The sequence below is a fragment of the Crocodylus siamensis genome, chromosome 15 (genome assembly GCF_052110815.1).
Source record: "Crocodylus siamensis isolate JL-2025a chromosome 15, ASM5211081v1, whole genome shotgun sequence".
Classification (NCBI taxonomy): Eukaryota; Metazoa; Chordata; order Crocodylia; family Crocodylidae; genus Crocodylus; species Crocodylus siamensis.
Genome location: NC_143409.1, coordinates 39,136,993 through 39,147,616, shown reverse-complemented (window position 1 = coordinate 39,147,616; position 10,624 = coordinate 39,136,993).

The following is a 10,624-nucleotide window of genomic DNA, read 5'->3' as shown; positions in this document are numbered from 1 at the left end:
GGTGGGCTAATGAAAATAGGATGGGTTTCAATACTGACAAGTACAGGGTGCTGCACTTGGGCAGTGGGAACCAGCAGCATATTTATAAGCTGGGGAACTCCGTTCTTGAGAGCACAGTGGCAGAAAGAGATCTTGGAGTCATTATTGACACCAAGATGAACATGGGCCGACAATGTGAATGTGAATAATCAAGGCAGGTAGACAATTAAAATTACTGTTTACAGGCTTGCTATTGTGAGGTGGTCACCAGCCTATCAGGGCATTAGGGTGTTACTGGTCACATGGGTGGATCCAGGATTTTGTAAAGGGAGGTACAGGAATAGTAACTGGTGCTGCAGGGGTGGCTGCCTGCACCCCGACTCCCTGTGTCCCCTTACTCTCACCACATCAAGCTGACCACACCAGAGGAGCAGCAGTAGATGGATTCCCTTTACCTGAGCTTGCTCCCAGACTGGCAGGGAACACCCAGAGGGACCAGGTAGGAAGGAGCAACATGCCCATTGCCATTGCCACTGCTGCTGTCCCAGCTGAGCCTGGCTTCCCATGCAGCCTGGCTGGAGCAAGCCAGGCACAACTCTGGAGTTCCTCCACCCCCAGGTCAGAGAGGGACAGCAGCAGCAGTGGATGGTGGGGGGGAGGGACGTGCAGGGAAGGAAGGGGAGGCAAAAGGATGCACCACTGAGCAGGCAGGAGGGAAACAAAGGGGGTGCCAAGAGCTGTGGTGGCAGGGTGGCTTTCCTACCTGATTCAGGGACTTAGTCCCCAGCTGCTGCTTCCATAACATGGTCCAAAAGGTGGCTGTGACCACAGCACTGCACCCATTCTGCATCTGCCCCTAACTGATCATATTAGACTCCCTTATTTGGGTGGTCTGTGTGCAGACTATGCTGCGATCAAAATATTTTTTGTTTACAGCTTACACATCCTAGTTTTCACCTAATACTAAAATATCTCTTGGTGACACCATATGCATCCCAGGTCTTACCAAATAGTGCCACCTGCCCACCAAGTAGGAAAACATGTTTACCAGGGTCATCCTGGCCCTTCTTTTAATGTCCTGTCAGGACTGATCAGTCACTATCTGCTGACATCATGAGGACCCTATAGTCCAACTTTCCCAGCACTTTCTAGTCAATACCCAATAAAAAATCATATATGGGAATACCTAGCTCTTTAGTGAGCCTTGTTTTAGTCAGTGCTTAACAGAGTTTCTGTCATTTGAATATGTGCTGATTAATAGTTAGATTAACCAGTGAGGCCTACATTTCCTGCCTTTTTGTTTCTATTAAGGGGAGGATATCTACCCATCATCCCAGAAATTCATAATGCATAGACAGATGACGACCCAGTGGGTTAGACATTGTTGCGTAGCCATCCTGTTATACCCAGCCACATGATCTTGCTCCATGTCCATCTACTTTTTGTTTTGCATATTCCCTTGTAGAGCTGCAAACGCTTTTAGCCAATTCATCTTTAATGCCATAAAGCAGGTTTGGGAGTGTGAGGTCTGGGACTTTTTATTTATGCAATTGTATAGTATGAGAGATTCAGCCAGCTTGAAGATGGTTGGAATTGGTATAAACTATGCATATATTATGTAGGAGGCAAAATAATACTTGTGCTAAATATGTGCTGGTAGGTTGGGATATACCAATATTCTGCTTAGCAATATTATCATACAACAAGGTTATGGTTATACAAATACAGGAAAGAATTTAAGATACACAAACAATAAAGCAGAATATTACTACATTTCCACATTACAGCATTACTGTAATGGTTGTTTAGTACAGTTAGACCAGCAGTTCTCAAGATTTTTAGGCTCAAGCACCCCTCCTCCCCAGTTTGAGTAATCTATGGGTAAGCCATATCAAGATAGCAGCAGCACCACAGATGACATCTCCCCACCAACGGCTTCGTTCTTACAGAAAGAATGAGTAGGCCACATCCAAAGGACAAAAATCTCTGCTATGTTTATTGTCTACAACAAGCCAAGTTATTAACGCTGGTAACTAGCCAGTACATAGTGCTAGCCAGGTTATTTGCAGCAGGTTATAGGTGTTACACATGGATAGCCATCCCCTGCCCACCCCCGACCCCCAACAAGGCATTAAGGATTCCCAGACCCCTCTATTATACACCAGTCGAAATAACTTTTGTTTACAATATTCCAAACACTAAAACATCTCTTGGTGACATTATATGCATCCCAGTTCTTACCAGATAGCACAACCTTCCCACCAAGTAGGAAAACCTTTATCAGGTGTTGACCCCCGGAATAGAGTTGTGAGTCTGCAGGTTCCTTTTGACCCTCTTCTCATGCAAAATGAGTCCTCTAATGGAGTAAATACAAATGCAATCTTTATTAGAATTCCCTAATTATGAATAATGCAAGCAAATAAGAACACCACAATATAACCGTAGACATCCTTTTATGACCCCAGCAGAAATCAGCAAATCTGATCTACTTAAGAGCCCATTTTGGGAAGTGGTACGGTTTGTTCCCTAGCTGTTTCTGAAGACAGGTGTTAAACTTACTCATCCCCAGGTACCCTCTCTTGCATGCAGGGCACACATGAGATTTATCTCCTTTGTGGACTGCACACTGTACAAGAAGGTCTCACCTGAATTTAAAGGTCCTACCACAGTCCACACATCGATATGGTTTCTTTTCACTGCAGATTTTGGCATTCACATCCTCTAAGCCTCCCTTTTAGCAAATAGATTTCACCAGGCTCCTCTGGGAGAGGTTTCTCTGCTATCCCCTTTAACTTCTATAAGCTTCTCCTTGCTCAGGGCACTGGCAAAGGTCCCCTGAAGCTCTTCCCAGGGATCTCCCACTAGTTCCCACACAGCTGCTGGAGATTCCCCTCCTTCTCGCTCACTGTCCCATTTCTTACTGGGAGAGAAAGACACAGACAAGCAAATAGACAATACAGATGGGAGTCACTCTCTGTGCTAGAGGAAAAAGGACATGTGAAGTGGAGACTCAAAATAGTGGCTGAAGACACTGTAAAACCAGGAGCTGAATCCCTCTCAAACCCTTCATCTAAGGAGAAAAACAAGGGAATCTTTCCTGCCTCCTTGTCCCACCAGACCTCTTGGGAAGTGGGGTCTGAAGCTGGGGATCAGTCACACCTGCAGAAAATCTAGGATCAATGTCTTGTCATAAGGACACAACACCTGCAAGGGACAATCCTGATTGTGGTAGGCTGAGATAGTGCAGGCTTGCAGGGTGACACTGTGGCCCTGGTGGGAATCCCAAAACATTAGGTCAGTGTCAGACAGTTTCTGCACCCATTAAATGAATTCCTCACTTAAGTGTGTCTCTCTCAGAGTCTGCCTTGCTGATCTGGGACCCATGGCTCTTCCCCCTGTTTCAGCTGGGAGATCATGTCCAGTTTGGAAAATGGAAATCCAGCCCAAATGGAAGAAAAGAGGTGAGGTCAGCAGGACAAGACAAAAGCAACACCAGTGTGTTTCCAGAGGAGCTGGGCAGGCAGGTGCTCTTGCAAAACCAGAGGGGTAGAAAATGATATGGAAATCCTTTGGGGAGGTAAGAGGGGTCCTGGAAGATGTGTGGCTCCCCTGCAGGAGATTCAGGAAATTCCACATGCTGGGCCCTCTCTCTCGGGACTGCCACACAGCACAACTGCGCAGCCTCTTACCTCCTAACCTTGCTGAGACCCAAGCCATTCCCTGAGCCAACTCTGGGCAGAAAGGGACACAGGTGATCTCTATTTGTGGGGTCCATATATCTGGCAGCAGTAACAAGAGTATGGAACTAAAAGTTTAAAAGGGATTCACTAGATGATAATGAGTCAGGAAGTCAAGCGACTCCCTCAGCACTGCCCAACAAGAAATGCTGCTGCCATTGCCAGGCAGTTGGTTTTAAGTTCTGGGTGGAGCAGAAATCAAGGGGAGGTGTAAGTGCACCCCCCAGGACCAGCCCTGCGTGGATAGACTCAAGGTTCCCCTTGGAAAGTGCCGGCTGTTAGTTTTCACTCTTATTTTTTGCCTAGAGAAAAATAATAAAGAGCAGTTTTTCTATTGCAAAGAATTCAGAAACACCACAACTCTGGATTCTTATTTAAAATCCTTGGGTTTAGCTTGTCAGTCACGTCTGTAAGCCTAACATTGTGTGGCACCCTTGAAAGCACCTCAGGTCACCGTGGTTGAGAATCATTATCCTAACCATTATACACCAAACTGATTGCCTTTTATGATCAGGTCACAAAAGCCTTGGATGCAGGTGTTGCTGTGGATGTAGTCTTTCTGGACTTCAGCAAGGCCCTTGACATAGTCTCCCACCCCATCCTCATTAAAAAATTGGGTGACTGTGGCATTGATGCCTACACAGTCAGATGGATTGCAGATTGGCTGAAGGGTCGCACTCAGAGGGTGGTGGCAGATGGGTCATATTCGACCTGGGGAGAAGTGGGCAGCGGAGTCCCCCAGGGCTCGGTCCTTGGGCCCGCGCTGTTCAATCTCTTTATCAGCAATTTGGGCAACAGGGTGAAAAGCACCCTGTTTAAATTTGCTGATGATACCAAAATTTGGGGTGAGGTGAGCATGCTAGTAGGGAGGGAAAGACTGCAGCAAGACCTGGATAGGTTACAGGGGTGGGCTAGGAAAAACAGGATGCATTTCAACACTGACAAGTGCAGGGTGCTACCCTTGAGCAGTAGTAACCAGCAGCACACTTATAAGATGGGAAACTCCCTTCTTTAGAGCACAAAGGCAGAAAGGGATCTTGGAGTCATTACTGACTCCAAGATGAACATGGGCCGACAATGCGAGGTCACGGTTGGCAGGGCTAACCGCACCTTGTCGTGCATCCACAGGTGCATCTCAAGTAGGGCCAAGGAGGTGATCCTCCCCCTCTATGCAACACTGGTCAGGCCACAGCTGGAATACTGCGTCCAGTTCTGGGCGCCGCACTTCAGGAGGGATGTGGACAGCATGGAGAGGGTCCAGAGGAGGGCCACTCGCATGATCCAGGGACAACAGGGCAGACCCTACAATGAGAGACTGCGGGACCTGAACCTGTTCAGCCTTCACAAGCGAAGGCTGAGGGGGGACCTGGTGACAGTCTATAAACTCACTAGGGGGAACCAGAAGGGTTTGGGAGAGACCTTGTTTCCCCTAGCATCCCCCGGCATAACAAGGAATAACGGCCACAACTTGTTGGAGCGTAGGTTTAGATTAGACATCTGTAAGGGTTACTTCACAGTCAGCGCGGCTAGGATCTGGAACCAACTTCCAAGGGAAGTGGTGCTGGCTCCTAGCCTGGGGGTCTTTAAGAGGAGGCTTGATGCCTACCTAGCTGGGATCATTTGAGCCCAGTTTTTTCTCCTGCCCTGGGAGGGGGTCGGATTTGAAGATCTATAAGGTCCCTTCCGACCCTACTTCTATGATTCTATGATACCGGAGTGGTGGGAGGAAGAAACTTCAAAGTACCAAATTCAATGAAAAGAATCTATTTTCATTTGAAATACAGGGCTATTTATTCCAGATATGTGGGGAAAGGGCCAAAAAAGAGCAGCAACAACAAACACTTGACAACACATGCTTTCATTCCCCACCCCTTGCTTTCCCCCCATGCATACACTCCACAGTATTTCTTTTAAACCATGTGAGGGCCTGTGCTGTGTCAGACCGGGGTATGGTTGTATTCTGTGCATCTTGAAGAAATTTCCCATTCCCTCAATTCCCATCTATTGTATTTCACATTGATGCTACTGTTGTCGCCTCATTTCATAGATTTCATAGACATTAGGGCTGGAAGTGACCTCGGGAGATCATCGAGTCCAGCCCCCTGCCCAAAGGGCAGGAAGTCGGCTGGGGTCATAGGATCCCAGCAAGATAAGCATCCAATTTACTCCTGAAGGTGCTCAGTGTAGGCGCTTGAACCACCTCCGCTGGCAGACTGTTCCAGACCTTGGGGGCTCGGACAGTAAAGAAATTCTTCCTTATGTCCAGCCTGAAACAGTCTTGCAGGAGTTTGTGACCGTTCGACCTCGTCATCCCTTGGGGCGCTCTGGTGAACAAACGTTCCCCCAGATCCTGGTGGTCACCCCTGATAAACTTATAGGTGGTCATCAGATCACCCCTGAGCCTGCACTTTTCCAGGCTAAAGAGTCCCGTGGCTGTCAGCCTGTCATCGTAAGATCTGTTTTCCTGACCTCTGATCATGCACGTGGCTCTCCTCTGGACTCTCTCAAGCTTCTCCACATCCTTTTTAAATTGTGGAGCCCAAAACTGGACACAGTACTCCAGCTGCGGCCTCACCAAGGCCGAGTACAAGGGGAGAATGACGTCCCGGGATTTGCTCGAGAAGCATCTATGGATGCACGCCAGCATTTTGGTCGCTTTACTAGCCGCAGCATCACATTGCAGGCTCATGTTCATCTTGTGGTCAATGATGACCCCCAAGTCTTTTTCTTCTGTAGTGCTAACCAACGTAGCACTGCCGAGCCTATAAGGGTGCTGTAGGTTTTTCCTCCCAAGGTGGAGAACCTTGCATTTTTCAGTGTTAAACGCCATGAGGTTCTCATCTGCCCATTTCCTGAGCTTGTCCAGGTCAGCCTGGATCACACACCTATCTTCTGGCGTGGATGCTTTGCCCCAAAGTTTGGTGTCATCGGCGAACTTGGCCAGTCCACTCCTGACTTCAGTTTCCACATCGTTAATGAAGATGTTGAACAGCATGGGTCCCAGGACAGAGCCTTGAGGGACCCCACTGGTTACAGGGCACCATGATGAGTGACTGCCATCAATCACAACCCTCTGGGTCCGACCATGAAGCCAATTTCCCAGCCAGAGGATAGTGGTGGAGCCAAGGCCACAACTGGGCAGTTTGGCCAAGAGGTGATCATGGGATACCAGATCAAAAGCTTTTCTGAAGTCAAGATATATGACATCAATCTCTTCTCCCTTGTCCAGGTGATAGGTCACCTGGTCATAGAAGGAAATGAGATTGGTCAAACAAGACCTACCCGCAACAAACCCGTGCTGGCTGTCCCTTAGAATGTTAGCCTGGGCCAGTCCCTCAAGGATGGCCTCCTTAATAAACTTTTCTAAGATCTTCCCCAGGATAGAAGTCAGGCTAATGGGCCTGTAGTTAGCCAGATCCACTCTCCTCCCTTTCTTGAAGATCGGCACCACATTGGCCTTCTTCCAGTCTTCGGGCACTGCACCAGAGCGCCAGGAGTTTTCAAAGACCCGTGCCAGGGGCTGGGCTATGACGCTCGCCAGCTCCTTGAGTACCCTGGGGTGCAGGTTGTCAGGGCCAGCTGACTTAAAGGTATCCAGCTTCTCAAGGTGTTCCTTCACGAGGTCAGCATTTATGGAGGGTAGGGGATCCCCCTCACCCAGATTTCCCTGTCCCATAGCAGGCATGGGCATCCCGTGTGACTGATGAAAGACTGACGCAAAGTACCTATTTAATAAGTTGGCTTTTTCCTGGGCGTCAGTTGTCAGTTGCCCCATCTGGTTTAGCAGGGGTCCAACATTGCCCTTGCTTTTCCTCTGGCTCCCCACATACCTGAAAAAGGACTTTTTGTTGTCCTTGATGCCTGAAGCTAGTTGGAGTTCAGTTGCAGCCTTGGCTTTCCTGGTTTGCTCCCTGCAGGACCGGACCAGCACGGAGTAATTCTCCTTGGAGGTGAATCCCGTCCTCCATCCTTTGTAGGCTTTCCTTTTTAGCCACAGTAGGTCCGCTAGGTCTCTGGAGAGCCAGGGGGGCTGCTGTGCCTTCTTGCTGCCTTTCCTCCGTGTTGGAATAGATTTAGCTTGTGCACTGAGGATCACTTCCTTGAGAAGCAACCACTCTTCTTGAACTCCCATCTCCCTGGGGTCATGGTCCCTGAGGGCCTGACCGACTAGCCTCTTGAGCTTATCAAAGTCGGCTTTTCTGAAGTCAAGGACTTCTGTGTTGCTGACTGACTTGCCAGCTTTACGGCGGATGGTGAAGGTGATCAGCTCGTGGTCGCTGTCACCCAACTTCCCATCAATCACTAGGTCACCGATTAGGTCGTCCCCCATAGCCAGTACCAGGTAGAGCAGCACTTTGCCTCTCATTGGCCCATAGACTTCTTGAGTCAGGTTGAGGTCATCCACGCACGAGAGAAAGCTTTGCGACCGCTCAGATTTAGCTGAGTGATCTTCCCACGAGATGTCTGGGTACTTGAAGTCACACATGACAACCAAGGTCCTGGAGCAAGTGGCCTCAGTCAGTTCCCAGGCGAACTCCTGGTCAAGCTCGGGACTTTGAGTGGGAGGTCTGTAGTAGACTCCCACCATTGTGTCCCCTGTGCCGAATTCCCCACGAATTTTTACCCAGAGGGTCTCTAGCTGTCCATGCCAGTCGCCAACATCAGCTTGCAGGGACATGTAGCTTTCCTTCACATAGAGAGCTACACCCCCGCCCCTTTTGTCAACACGATCCCTCCTGTACAGGGTATAGCCCTCTATACCCATGGTCCAGTCATGGGTGGAGTCCCACCAGGTCTCCGTTATCCCAATGACATCATATTTCTTTTCACTGAGCAGGAGGACGAGCTCGTCCTGCTTGTTGCCCAGGCTCCTGGCATTAGTGTACAGGCGGGCAAGTGTCCTCTTGTGGTCTCTCGTCTTGCCCACAGATTGTGCCAGGGCTGAGGCAGGGGTGAGCTCCCTTAAGTGCCCCCTTAAGTGCCTTGGTCCGCTGGCTTTGCAAGGGCCGTTCAGCGGGCCAGCAGGGGCAGTAGTCCCCCCATCCCCCAGCGGGCTTAGTTTAAAGCCCGGTGGAGCAGGTCAGCCAGCCTGGCTGAGAAGAGCCTCCTCCCCAGGGGAGAGAGGTGGAGGCCATCTCTTCCCAGCAGCTTGCTGCCTCTCTCTCCAAAGAGCGGGCTGTGGTCATGGAAGCCAAAGCCTTCCTGATAACACCAGCGCCGCAGTCTTTGGTTCACCGCGTGGATCCTCCTCTCCCTCCTCAGCCCATAGCCCGAGACTGGGAGGATCGAGAAAAACACCACCTGAGCTCCCAGACCCCTAAGCCCCGCTCCCAACTCCCTGTAGCGCCTCATGACCTGGCTGGGGGTGCTCCGAGCCGTGTCATTGGTGACCACATGAATCAGGAGCATGGGGTAGTGGTCTGTGGGCCAGAGGAGCTGCGGGATCCTCTCCACAATGTCTCGGATGCGGGCCCCCGGGAAGCAGCAGACTTCCCGGGCTAAGGGGTCGGGGCGGCAGATTGCCCCCTCAGTGCCCCGCAGGATGGAGTCTCCCACAACAAACACCTTACGCTTTGTCTTGGGGAGAGCGGGGCCAGTAGCTGCGGTCGAGCCTGCGTTGCCTGCGGGAGCTGGCAACTGCGTGGGCTCTGCTGGGGCTGCAAGAGGTGCGAACCTGTTGCTAAGCTCCGGCGGGGCAGTGGCCTTGGTGTGGCGGGCCTTGGGGCCCTTGACCACCTTGGTCCATGCCCCTGACTGGGAAGAGCGGGAGGTCCCAAAGTCCTCCTTAGTCACGGAGGGAGCTGAACAAATGGAGGGGGAGAGGAGGGAAACAGCTTTAGTGCAATGGGTCTTTAGCATTTCTCTGACATTTCTAGACAGTAAACAGGGGGTTTCAATTCCCCAGTGCTTCTTAAGTGATTGTGGATTAGCCAGTGTCCAGATTATATGCATTTTTATCTCAAAATACAACTTGCTGGGTGCATCTCCACATTCATTAATGAGCCGCAATTATTATTACAGGCACTAACTTAATGCGCCTGTAGCAGGGCACTAGGTTGCCTGCTACTGAATAGTAGTAAATGGGTTTAGCTGCCATTCATTAGGGCAGCAGGTGCCAGTTGCTATGGCAACCAATTGGGTCAGCTGACTGCCAGGGGGCAGGGCCTGGCCTTTATAAGCAGAGAAGGCTAAGACCAGGGTTAGTTCACCTCTGGCAGCCTAGATAGCAGGAGGCTGTGCTGTAGAGCAGTGCAGCATCATGAGATGTGGTGGTGAGAACCCTGACGGAGATGGAGAGTAGCCAGGGTGGTGTTGAATGGAGGTTATAGCCAGGAGGCTTATTTTGTGTTTCAGCCAGTAGGCTTATGGTCTTGAGTTTCTGTTTGGGGTGTTTGAGTGATACTGGAGGACCGGGTGAGGCTGTAGGTGTGGAGGAGGCATCAAGGGAGCTCCCTGGTAGAGGGGGAGTTCCTAGCACCACAGAGGGTGCCATGTTGTGGGGGTGTCCTGACCCCAGCCCAGTGTGGGCAGCTTCAGGAATAGCTCAATGTAGGCAGAAGCCCAGTGGGGCATAGGCCCGAGAAGGCGGGTCTGGGGGCCAGGTAAGGCTGAGGCTGCCTAAGCCCCAACCTTGGGAAGTCCGAGTCGGGCATAGAAGGCCTGAGTGTGGGTGAGGAGTGCGAGGCACAGACCTCAGTGGGACACTGTCTGCGCAGGAGAAGTGCCAGGAGGGGGCGAGCCTAGTGAGAAGCCCAGTTGGGACGAGAGCGTGAGGCCCCGGGGGAGGGCGCAGATATTGGAGCAGGGCCCTGGGAGAGGGGGAGTAGAGGGCGTCAAGTAGAGTCCCGGCATTGTAAGGTGGGCACCGTGCCACAGTGGACAGGAAGGCAGCCTCCCATTAATAATAT